The sequence below is a fragment of the Panthera uncia genome, assembly GCF_023721935.1.
Source record: "Panthera uncia isolate 11264 chromosome C1 unlocalized genomic scaffold, Puncia_PCG_1.0 HiC_scaffold_4, whole genome shotgun sequence".
Lineage (NCBI taxonomy): Eukaryota > Metazoa > Chordata > Mammalia > Carnivora > Felidae > Panthera > Panthera uncia.
Genome location: NW_026057585.1, coordinates 69,281,723 through 69,293,280, shown reverse-complemented (window position 1 = coordinate 69,293,280; position 11,558 = coordinate 69,281,723). Strand labels below are relative to the sequence as shown.

Here is an 11,558-nt window from a genome sequence, read left to right as displayed (position 1 = left end):
AAAGAAAGAAAGAAAGAAAGAAAGAAAGAAAGAAAGAAAGAAAGAAAGAAAGAAAGAAAGGATTGTACTGTTTTGCATTTCCATCAACAGTATATGAGTAGATCCCTTTTTCATATTGTCCCTAACACTGGGGCTTGATCTTTTTAATTTTATCAACCTGATGGGGAAAATGATTTGTATGGGGAAAATTATTTTTATTAGTATATTTGAATAACACTTTTATTGCCATTTTTCTTTTTTTCTATTGAGAACTACTTGTGAAGAACTTTGCATATTTTTTCAAAATATTTCTTTTTCTTAATTTTATAGAAATTCCTTACAAAGTAAGCTTTGAACTCTTTAATCATTAAATATTACAATCTTTTCCTACTTTGTTATTTGTCTTTTAATCTTGCTTATGCTGGTTTTGCTGTGTAATTTTCACTTTTATCTAGTGAAAACTGTCAATAGTTTCCTTTACACTTTCTAACTTTGGTTGTAAAGTTAAGAAAGGCCTTATCTACCCCCAAGATTATATAAATATTCTTCTGTTTCTTCTTTTAGCATTCTGTTTGTTGTTTAATATTCAAACCTTTAAACCTTCTGAAATCTGCCTTTATGTATAGTATGAAGTAGGAGTTGAACTTTTTTTTCTCAAATGGTTAGCCAATTATCCAGACATTAAAATTTTTTTTTTCTAAATGCTTATTTATTTTGAGAGAGGGAGAGAGAGCATATGTGCACACACAAGGAAGTGAGGGGCAGAGAGAGAGGGAGAGTGAGAATCCCAAGCAGGCTCTGCACTGTTAGCACAGAGCCCAACATGGGGCTCAGTCTCATGAACCGTGAGCTCATGACATGAGCGAAGACCAAGAGTTGGACACTCAACCAACTGAGACACCCAGGTGCCCCTATCCAGACATTTTAATGTTATATATAAGTCTCTTTATGAATTGACCTTATCCTACCTCTGCAATTTCATCTCCCACTTTTCTGCCTGGAATTTTATGCCCCCTTCTTATCAAACCATAGATAATTTCTGGAATGTAACACCCTGCTTTATTCCTCCACAATTTGGCACATTAGTTTCTCTACCTAGAATACCCTTCCCCAGCTCCCTTTAATTCCCTGATCAACAACTGTTTATCTTTCCAGAATATTCCTTGCACATGGCAGGTATCATTAAATGCTGGTCAATTGAATGAATATATCAATCACTTCTACCCACTTTTAGCACAGAGTGGGTCTGTGGGTGATATGTGCAATGGAAGGATGTAAAATTGGGAAGTGAAGTTGACAGGGGAAATCCGCACTGCCATATGATTTAGGCTGTCAGCTTCCTGCTGTGGTTCTGCTCTTGCTTGCCAGACCTGCTCACATCACTCCTTCCTCTTCCCCTCCCTTTTCCAGCCCCAGACCAATAGGTTGCATTGGTTGGCATTCAGTTGGCTGCAGCCTTCTTTCCACTTCACTGCACATCAACCTTTGTGACTATGATTCCTGCCCTGATACAACCATAGCTCTATACTAACAGCTGCTGCTCTACAGAAAGGTGTGTTTGCACACAGGTGTTAGTATGAGAGAGAGAGAGAGAGAGAGAGAGAGAGAGAGAGAGAGAGATGGAGACAGTGCAACCTTTCTGCAGAGTCCTCCTCCATTTGGGAGTTCTGCTGTCTCTCTCAGGTCTGGAGAGCAGTTTCAGCAGCTTTACTGGGTGAGGAGGGGCATGGTTTTCTTTAGCATCCCTTGCAGCAATCTACTCTGAATACAAATAATCACTACCATTCACTAAGTCCCTACTATGCACTAACAGGTACTTTACATCCATTGTTTCATTTAATCCAAAAACATATCAGCAAGGTGGATATTAAAATCTCTATTTCAGGGGAGCCTGGGTGGCTCAGTTGGCTAAGTGTCCAACTCTTGATTTTGGCTCAGGTCATGATCTCACAGTTTGTGAGTTTGAGCCCCGCATCTGGCTCTGCACTGACAGCATGGAGCCTGCTTGGGATTCTCTCTCTCTCTCCCCGCCATCTCACACTCTCTCTTTCTCTCAAAATAAATAAATAAACCTTAAAAAAAAAATTCACAGATGAGAAATTTTCCCAAGGTCACACAGCTACTAAGGGGTACAGCAAGGATTTAAATACAGTTCTATATAAACAACAACTGTCTTTTTTTTTTTAACATTTATTTATTTTTGAGACAGAGAGAGACAGAGCATGAGCAGGGGAGGGGCAGAGAGAGAGAGAGGGAGACACAGAATCTGAAACAGGCTCCAGGCTCTGAGCTGCCAGCCCAGAGCCCGACATGGGGCTCGAACTCACGGACAGCTCAATGACATTCATATCAACCAAATCCAAAAGTTTCTGTTGTGGAGATTAGACAGCATGAATGTAGAGAGTAGGACAAATAATGGATGATCAATAAAATGGTAATTGTTCTTATTTGTCTTAGTTTCTCTAACATTAAACTTACTTTTGGTTCTTCTTTTTAAATCATTTTTCCCCCTTACTCCTCTCTCTCTCCCCATTATAAAGTTAATATGATTTTGGAGTGCCTGGATGCAACTCTTGATCTTGGGGTTGTGAGTTCGAGCCTCACATTGGGTGCAGGTACAGAGATTACTTAAAAATAAAATATATTTTAAAAAATAACACGTTTTTTTTTTTTTAATCTTAGCCTGTTTCTCTAGAAAACCAGAGCTCAGGACAAAGTTTACATGCTGAGGCTTTATTGGGAACTTCAGTAATTCATTCTCAGGGCAATAGGGATGAGGGAAAAACAGAAATGAGGCAAAGAAGGGGAGCCTGGGTGGCTCAGTCAGTTTAAGCTTCCAACTTCAGCTCTGGTCATGATCTCAAGGGTTTATAGGTTCGAGCCCCACATCAGGCTCCATGCTGACAGTGAGGAGCCTGCTTGGGATTCTTTGTCTCCCTCCCTCTCTCTCAAAGATAGACAAATAAACTTTAAAAAACAAAAACAAAAACATAAATGAGGCAAAGAAGGGAAAGAAACCAAAAGGTGGTGTGCTACAGAGCTTGCTATTGCTTTATAAAAAGACACAGCTAATTGGTCAGTTATAGAGGTCTGAGAAGCTATATGAAACCACTATATGGTGTCCAGGAACTATTTATTGGGTAAAGGAAAAGCAAACTATCTGTTGACTCTTTCCTTCTATCTCTCATTGGTCAATTTCCTTATACCCTATGAGACATTAACTCCCCTGCACTCCCTGATCCTCAGGGAAGCCTGAGGAGACTGATCCCAATGCTTCTGCTTACTCTGAAAGTGGTGTAAGTGGCAAAATTCTCAGCAGGTCTACTTAAGTCATAACTGAGTGAGTGCCATAGCTGCTACGGCTCCCACTACAACAGGTGCAAAAGAGAGGGTGTTTGGCCCATGCACTTGGGGATGTAAGACAGACCACTGCATCAGGAGATGAGCAATAGTAGTGACTAGGGTGCTCCACTGAATAAGTGGAGAACCTGGGAGCAAGTGGGTCCAAGTGAATCTGCAGAGTTACTAAACTAAATCCAATACAATAGTTCAAAATCTTGATAAATATAGAAGAAAAACAAAATAACCTATACTTCCACTAATCAAATACAACTGTTATAATTAGTTTTGTGTGTTTCCATCTACTTTCTTTCCTTATACATATAGGGTTTGGTGGGTTTTTTTTAATTTTTTAATGTTTATTTATTTTGAGAGAAAGAGAGACAGCACGTGAGCAGAGAGGGGCAGACAGAATCCAAAGTAGGCTCCAGGCTCCAATCTGTCAGCCCAGAGTTTGATGCAGGGCTCAAACTCATGAACTATGAGATCATGACCTGAGCAGAAGTTGGATGCTTAACCAACTGAACTACCCAGGCACCCCTAGGTTTTGTTGTTGTTTTTTTTAATATGAAAGGTTTCTCTTTTATTTTTAAAAAAAAATTTTTTTAAATGTTTATTTATTTTTGAGACAGAGAGAGACAGAGCATGAACAGGGGAAGGGCAGAGAGAGAGGGAGACACAGAATTGGAAACGGGCTCCAGGCTCTGAGTTGTCAGCACAGAGCCCGACGTGGGGCACGAACCCACGGACCGTGAGATCATGACCCGAGCCGAAGTCGGACGCTTAACCAACTGAGCCACCCAGGCGCCCCAAAAGGTTTCTCTTTTAAATTGAAATACAACACAATATGGAAAAATGTACATACCAAATATATAACTTAAATTTTCAGAAATTTTACATATCCTTTAAAAAAACTTTTTTTTAAATGTTTATTTTTGAGAGACAGAGTGTGAGTGGGGGAGGAGCAGAGAGAGAGGGAGACACAGAATACAAAGAAGGCTCCAGGCTCTGGGCTGTCAGCACAGAGACCAATGCAGGGCTCAAACTCAGGAACCGTGAGATTATGACCTGAGCTGAAGCGGACACTTAACTTACTGAGCCACCCAGTCACCCCAGAAATTTTACATATCCTTATAAGTCAAATCAAGAAACAGATCATACCTATCACTCCACAAGCTTCCCCTCTTGCCCACTTCTAGTCACTGTATGTCCAAGGGTTACCACTATCCTGACTTCTAACAACTCTAAATTTTATTGTTTTTTGTACTGTATAGAATTGGTTGGAATTAATAGTCTTTCATGTCTGTTTTATTCCACTCAGCAGTAAGTTTGAGAAATTTATTCATGCTGTTGAATATAGCAGAAGTTAATTCTTTTTCACTCCTGCATCACTCCCAGAATTCCTATTTACCTCTTTTTTGAAACTGACTTCTTCTTTCATGCCATGGTATTATCTTATGACTCAGTTTGTATGAGAGGCTCCAGGCAGTTTCCGATCTTGAGAGAGTTCCCAGAAGTTACTTCTGTGGAGAAGGTGGTAGCTGAGATGAAGGCAAGATGTGCCACAACCATTTTGCCACCATGAGGAAAGCAACTTCAGGATGAAGAGAGATTGGAGAGTGGAGAGAAAAAACAGAAGGAAAGGGGTCCCGGTGACTTTGTCGAACTGCTGAATCAAACCAAACCTAATCCTACCTACATGAGTCCATACATTTCCTTCATTGTTGAAGCCAGCTTAAATTAGGTTTTCTGTTAAGAGCAACATAGAGGCATAACTTATCTGTATGTAAGGGAAGTAAATTTTGCCAATATAGAAGAGGACCATTTGGGGACCATTTGTAGAGTTCCCTGTGATATACTTACTCTTCTTCCTGCAGTGTCTGATACTATTTTTACTCATTTGTGTCTGTTAGGGTTCTTTGGTTGCAAGCAACAAAAACTGTCTCTAACCAAAGACAAAGAAAGGTATTTTGTTTTGTTTTGTTTTGTTTTTGAAGGCTATAGGAGTACTTGCAAAACCAAAGGGAAGGTACAGCATGGAATTGGCAGGAACCAGGTGTCTTCAGGAGGTCCTATTAGCAGAGATTGCTCGACAGCCATGGCAGGGTGCTAGTGAAATGCATTTCATGATGAAAGGCATGAAATCCAGGTGATTAGTCTTTTGGTGACTGTATTAATAATTAAGACTCAAGGAAGGAATAGCCAATTAGCATATTTTGGGATATTCACACACGTTAGCTAGGGGAGGGCAAGTACTTAAATTAATGACTGTTGAATTGGATCCAATGAGGAGGAAGAAATTCTCCAAAAGAGGGAGGAATGGGCACTGGGAAGCCAAAAACAATAATTCCCACTATCCCTCCTGCCTGAACCACTCATTTCCCTTGGATTCTGAGACAACTTATTCACTTGGTCTCCTCTCAGTCTACCTCTCAGGCTGTTCTCTGCCTCCTTGTTTTTACAATGGGGCAAGGCACCCTAGAAGTTGACAGAGGCTTATCCTTTGTAAGATGGGAAAAGGCTGGTTGTGAAAGGGGCAGTGTGTTCTTGAGCCGATCTATTTTGCAATCTTGACAACTATTTGAAATCTCTTGGAGGGATAGGGTTGTGCCTTGTATGAAATATTCCCTGGCACCAGAATTAAGACCAAAAGCCCCAAAGTTGGGGGAAGGAGAGGGCCTCAGTAGTTCATCACTTGGCAAGGTCACCACCTGATGGTTACACTTCAGACTTTTAAGAAGTCAGACTCAGCAGAAAAGAAATATGGAGTCTGTCAGACCCTGAAGAAAAGGTGGGAGGGATGGGATACATGGCATGTGTCTCTTGATGGCAAGTCTTTGCTAGGGTAAGATGAGTTTGAGGTATATTAAATTCTGATCACATAAGCTGGAATCTGAGTGTCTTTATGAGGATAGATGGTGTCAAACATTAGACATTCGGTCCATCAAGACACTACCTGTATTGAGGAGACAGTGGGGAGTAATCCAGGGGAGCCAAAAAAAATGAGGAAGAGTAGAGGAGCAGAGGAGACAGAGGTGTGGGGAGAGAAAAGCAGAGCTACACAGAGGGGAAAACGTGTAAAATGCAAGACACCTCTCAGTCCACATGGCTAGGGCTATTTCAAATATAAAATCTGTATGACTTAATAGCTATGTGATTTTGGCCAAGCTACTCTACCTGGTTTAGTCTGTTCAATCTGTGAAATTGAACGTGAATACCTCCCTCACAGGAGACTTCCAGTGTGCAGGTAACGTCTGTATCTTCACTTGGATAATAGTTACATTGAAAAAAAGAATCATAGAGCCGTACGTTTTAGATTTGTGCATTTTTCTGTATGTATGCTATACTATACTCCAATAAAAAAAAACTTACAAAAAAAAAAGAACATTTCCCTTACAGGGTTGAAGATTCAATAAAATCATGTTTATAAGTCTAGCACAGTATCTGGCACATTAATGCGCGTCCAGAGTCCACAGTCCGGATACAGGGACCACGAACTTACTAACGCTTGCAGCCCAGAGACCCGACCTCTTCCTTGTTACAACTTTTATCGCGGCTGCTCTCCGAGCCTGTTTGCCAGACCAAGTAACGGAGCCAGTTTAGGTATATTCTGTGAACCCCGCCAACCTGACTCTAAAAGATAGGAGCGAGAGTCGGTTTTGCGAACCCGGATGGAGTGGAGACACCAGAAGAACCTGCAATGTGACACCCAGTACCCTCCTCCCTCCAGCAGAAGGAGCTCCAGCAGCCTAGAGCGGCGTGGCTGTGGCGCGCGGTGCATTGTGGGCCAGCAGAGGCACGGACTGGCCCCGACGTTAGGGTCCCCCCAAGTGGCCAGGGGCTCGCGCTTCACTCTGCCCCCATGTACTCCAAACCTGCGCAGTGAAGTGTGTCTAGACTCCAGCCAATCCAACCACCAGAGCTAGAGGTGGAGCTGGTGCAGGCTCCCAACTCTGGCTTCCAAACTCCAGCCCTTTACAGGGCGGGGTGGGGTCCACCACTGCGCGTGATGCTGAATGCCGGCCCTCTCCCCTCCTCCGGGAGGAGCTTCCTCCTCACCGCCAGACTTAAGCTAGATTCCTGCCTCCACCATCAGGCCAACCAACTTCCTTTGCAGCCCACCAGTTCCGGAAGCTGAGGCTTACTGTAACGTTGGCAAGGTGCAGAACCGAAGAGAGATCACACTGTTTTGTTCACGCTCTGTGATTGAGCCGAGGTGAGTTTCTCCTGCTGCTGTTCCATCTTTCTCGCAGAGGAGATGGCCTTGATCTGTAGTGAAACTACAGAGTTGTGTGCTTTCGGAATAGAGCGGAGAGCGCAGGCTCTGGAGGCAACCTGACTTGGTTTCGGATTTGAGCTCATTGTGATCTTGGAAAAGTTCTGTTTCTCTGGACCTCAGTTTACTCACGGATGAAAAGAGTTCCTACATCGGAACTGTAGTGAGAATTGAGATAAAGCTTTTAAAACGCCCATCAACTATTAGGTGCTCAGTAAATTTTAGTTGCCCTCTTTTGTTTATGTTAATTTATTTTTAAGAGAGAGAGAGAGCGCGAGCGCGCGCGCGAGCACGCAAGTGGGGGAGCGGGGGCTGACTCCAGGCTCAGAGCTCTCAGCGTAGAGCCCAAGGCAGAGCTTGAACTCATACTCGGACGGTCATGACCTGAGCCTAAGTTGGATGTTTAAAAGACTGAGACACCCAGGCGCCCTTGCCCTCTTCTTTTTGAGCACCAACACGATTTTTCCAGGAGCTCCGGCCTTTCTTTGAAATTGCAGAGATACTTCCTGAAAGTGGGAGTAGTGGGCAAAATTAGCTAACTTAGACACCTGCTTTGGGTTTGGGAAAGCTAGGGCTTTTCTGTTGCCTCAGACCTCTGTTACAGTGAGGCTGGAATCTGAACTGTCACCAGATAGAGCTACTATTAACTCTTCCTTTCAGCCTACTCATATCAGGCTGCAAGACCTCCCTAAAAGAGTCTTGAGGGTTCTGATCAGGCCTGTTAATTTCCCAAGATCTCAGTTTTCTTATCTGTACGTGAGCAATCCCAGTATCATCCTGTATGAAGCCACTGGGAATTTTTTTTGTTTCTTTTTTTTTTTTTTTTTTGCTGAAAATGGTAAAGTGCTTTGATGTCTTCCAGAGATGATTCTTTCCAGGTTATCCAAGAAGTAAAAAAAGAAGGTGACGGGGGCACCTGGGTGACTCAGTTGGTTAAGCATGGGACTCTTGATTTCGGCTCAGGTCCTGATCTCAGTTTGTGAGTTGGAGCCCTATGGAGCCTGCTTGGGATTCTCTCTCCCTCTCTCTCTGTCACTCCTTGGCTTGCCTTGCACTCTCTCTCCCTCAAAATAAAGGAACAAAGAAAGAAAGAAAAAGAAAGAAAGGAAGAAAGAAAGAAAGAAAAAAAGTGATGAAGGCAGTGACTTCCTCAAATGCCCTGCAGCCCATTTGCCTTAGTGTGTGTGCTCACATGTGTTTCTACGTCTATGCATGGGGCAGGCACTCTAGGAGTAAGGGGTTCAGATAGATGACCTCTGACCTCAAGGTATCCCCTAGTTTGTGAGGGAAACTCATATAAACAAACAACTGCAGCTATGTGCACAAGCTGTCAGTGCACAGGAGGAGCAAGTGCTAGCTGAAGGATGAGCAGTAATTAGCCAGACAAGGGTGGGACTTGGGGAAGCAAAGTGTGCCTGGAGTTAAGTAAGCGGTGGCTGGTTTTGCAAAGTCTGAAGCACGGAGTTTGGAATGAAGAGGTGGAAAAATGAGGAGGATGGGAGCCAGGTAATGAAATGTATTACTAAGGACTGTGGACTTTATCCTGAAGGTAAGCAAGAACTACTGGAAGAATTTGAGCCTTGGAATCACATGTTCAGATTTAGTGAATGGATTGTGGGGAGAGGGGCTGCACTGGAAGCAGAGAGATGGTGGTTCAGGTAGGGGTGGTTCGAGCTAGAGCAGTAGCAGTGGAGGCAGATATGGATGGACTGGAGAAAGACTCAAGAAATATATATTTTAGGGGCGCCTGGGTGGCTCAGTCGGTTAAGCGTCCGGCTTCGGCTCAGGTCATGATCTCACAGTCCGTGAGTTCGAGCCCTGCGTCGGGCTTTGTGCTGATCGCTCAGAGCCTGGAGCCTGTTTCAGATTCTGTGTCTCCCTCTCTCCCTGACCCTCCCCCATTCATGCTCTGTCTCTCTCTGTCTCAAAAATAAACATTAAAAAAAAGAAATATATATTTTAAAATTCTTTTCACGTCAAGAGTTACATGAAGTGTTTGGCTCAGGTCATGATCTCATGGTTCATGAGTTCAAAGCATGCTGACAGCGCAGGCCTACTTAGGATTCTCTCTCCCTCTTTCTTTTCTCCTCCCCCCACTTATGCGCTCTCTCTTTCTCTGTCTCTCTCTCTCTCTCAAAATAAACTTAAGAAATATATATTTACCAGTATTAGTAGTGATGGGGTTTTGGAGTGGTGGGGGTCTAGAGCCGACGGCCAAGAAAGATTTTTTGAGACTTCTTTGGTGCAAAAAAGGTGATTTTATTAAAGCACAGGGACAGGACCCATGGGCTGAAAGAGCTGCCCTGGGGTTGTAAAGAGTCAGTAATTATTTCCTATGGAGTTGGGGGGAGATAAAGGCAAAAGGGAGACCTCCAAAAGGACTTTCATATGCTAAAGAGGACTCACAAGATACTGGAGGCCTTGCTATTACCAGGCTAAGGTGGTTTTCCCTTTAGTGAGGCATTAACATTATAGGAAGTTCCTGGAGAAATGTTTCACTCTGCCTATCTCAAGTATTCATCAATGGACTGCAGGTTATAAGGAAATTTAATTTTGGGGTGCTTGGGTGGCTCAGTCGGTTGAGCATCCGACTTCGGCTCAGGTCATGATCTCGCGGTCCGTGAGTTTGAGCCCTGCGTAGAGCCCTGTGCTGACAGCTCAGAGCCTGGAGCGTGTTTCAGAATCTGTGTCTCCGTCTCTCTCTGACCCTCCCCCATTCATGTTCTCTCTCGGTCTCAAAAAATAAATAAGCATTAAAAAAAATTTATAAGGAAATTTAATTTTACCTACCATTTCCTTCTTGCCTTTGTTCTCCACATCAGAATGGAGGGGAGGGTGATGTTAGGGCTCCAGGAAACTGAATCTATAGGTTTCTGGAGATTAGGCTATTGGTAAGATTGCCTTTTTCTTACAATTTACTAAGACATTTGTAAACTGGTGGGCACTCAGGTCCTGCATGACTGTGATCTCTATCAGTTAACCACTTGTTTTCCCCTTTTCCTTTGTTCTTGGGCAGCCAGGGGTGCCTGTGGAATGTCACACTTATCCCACCTTGTTGGGGGGGGGGGGCGGGTAGGTGGTGTTTGCCGTGTCCCAGCCAAATAGACCTAATCTAGGCCAATGTTACATATTTAAAGTAGTTTTCTGTGCTTGTTTCTTAGAAGTACAAGCAAGGGTATACTCCCCTACCAATCACCTGTCAAAACCCTAAAATGGTAATAACTCAGAAATGCCAAATGAACTGAAATACTTTATTTAGATGGCTTTTCAAGACCCCATGTGTTGAGGGAGCATAATGCAAGCTGAGGGCAAAGCACAAGCTATCGCTGGCGCGAACACACCACACACACACACACACCACACACCACACACACACACACACACACACACACACACACACACACACAAGGTGGGATATGTGTAGTATTCTTCAGGAGCTCCTGGCTGCCCAAGAACAAAGGAAAGGACAGAAAACAGATGGTTAAACTGTTCAGTCTCCATCAGTTTACAAATGTCTTAGTAAATTACAAGAAAAAGGCAATCTTATCAATAGCCTAATCTCCAGAAACTGTAGACTCAGTTTCCTGGAGCCCCAACATCACCCCTTCGTAGTGATATGGGGAACAAAGCCAAGAAGGAAATCGCAGGTAAAATAAAAAAAAAAAATTTTAACGTTTATTTATTTTTGAGACAGAGAGAGACAGAGCATGAACAGGAGAGGGGCAGAGAGAGAGGGAGACACAGAATCCGAAGCAGGCTCCAGGCTCTGAGCCATCAGCCCAGAGCCCAATGCGGGGCTCCAACTCACGGACCGCGAGATCGTGACCTGAGTTGAAGTCGGACGCTTAACCGACTGAGCCACCCAGGCGCCCCCAGAATTCGCAGGTAAAATTAAATTTCCTTATAACCTGCTGCCCATTGACAAATACTTGAGGCAAATATTTCTCCATTTCTCCAGGAACTC

General features: G+C 43.4%; 1 protein-coding gene across 5 annotated transcripts in view; it reads left to right on the top strand.

Moving 5' to 3' along the window:
• Window positions 1-11,558, top strand: part of AKR1A1 (aldo-keto reductase family 1 member A1) — a 35,351-nt gene that overhangs the window by 13,733 nt on the left and 10,060 nt on the right. The window contains exon 2 of one of the 5 annotated variants that reach the window (XM_049618659.1): window positions 7,436-7,534. The exons of 1 other annotated variant lie outside the window; for it this stretch is intronic. The gene's annotated coding sequence lies outside the window, so the exon portion shown is untranslated. Of the gene's footprint in view, window positions 1-7,115; window positions 7,535-11,327; window positions 11,480-11,558 lie in introns of those variants that run through there. 3 more of the 5 variants (XM_049618658.1, XM_049618663.1, XM_049618662.1) reach the window with 3 other exon arrangements.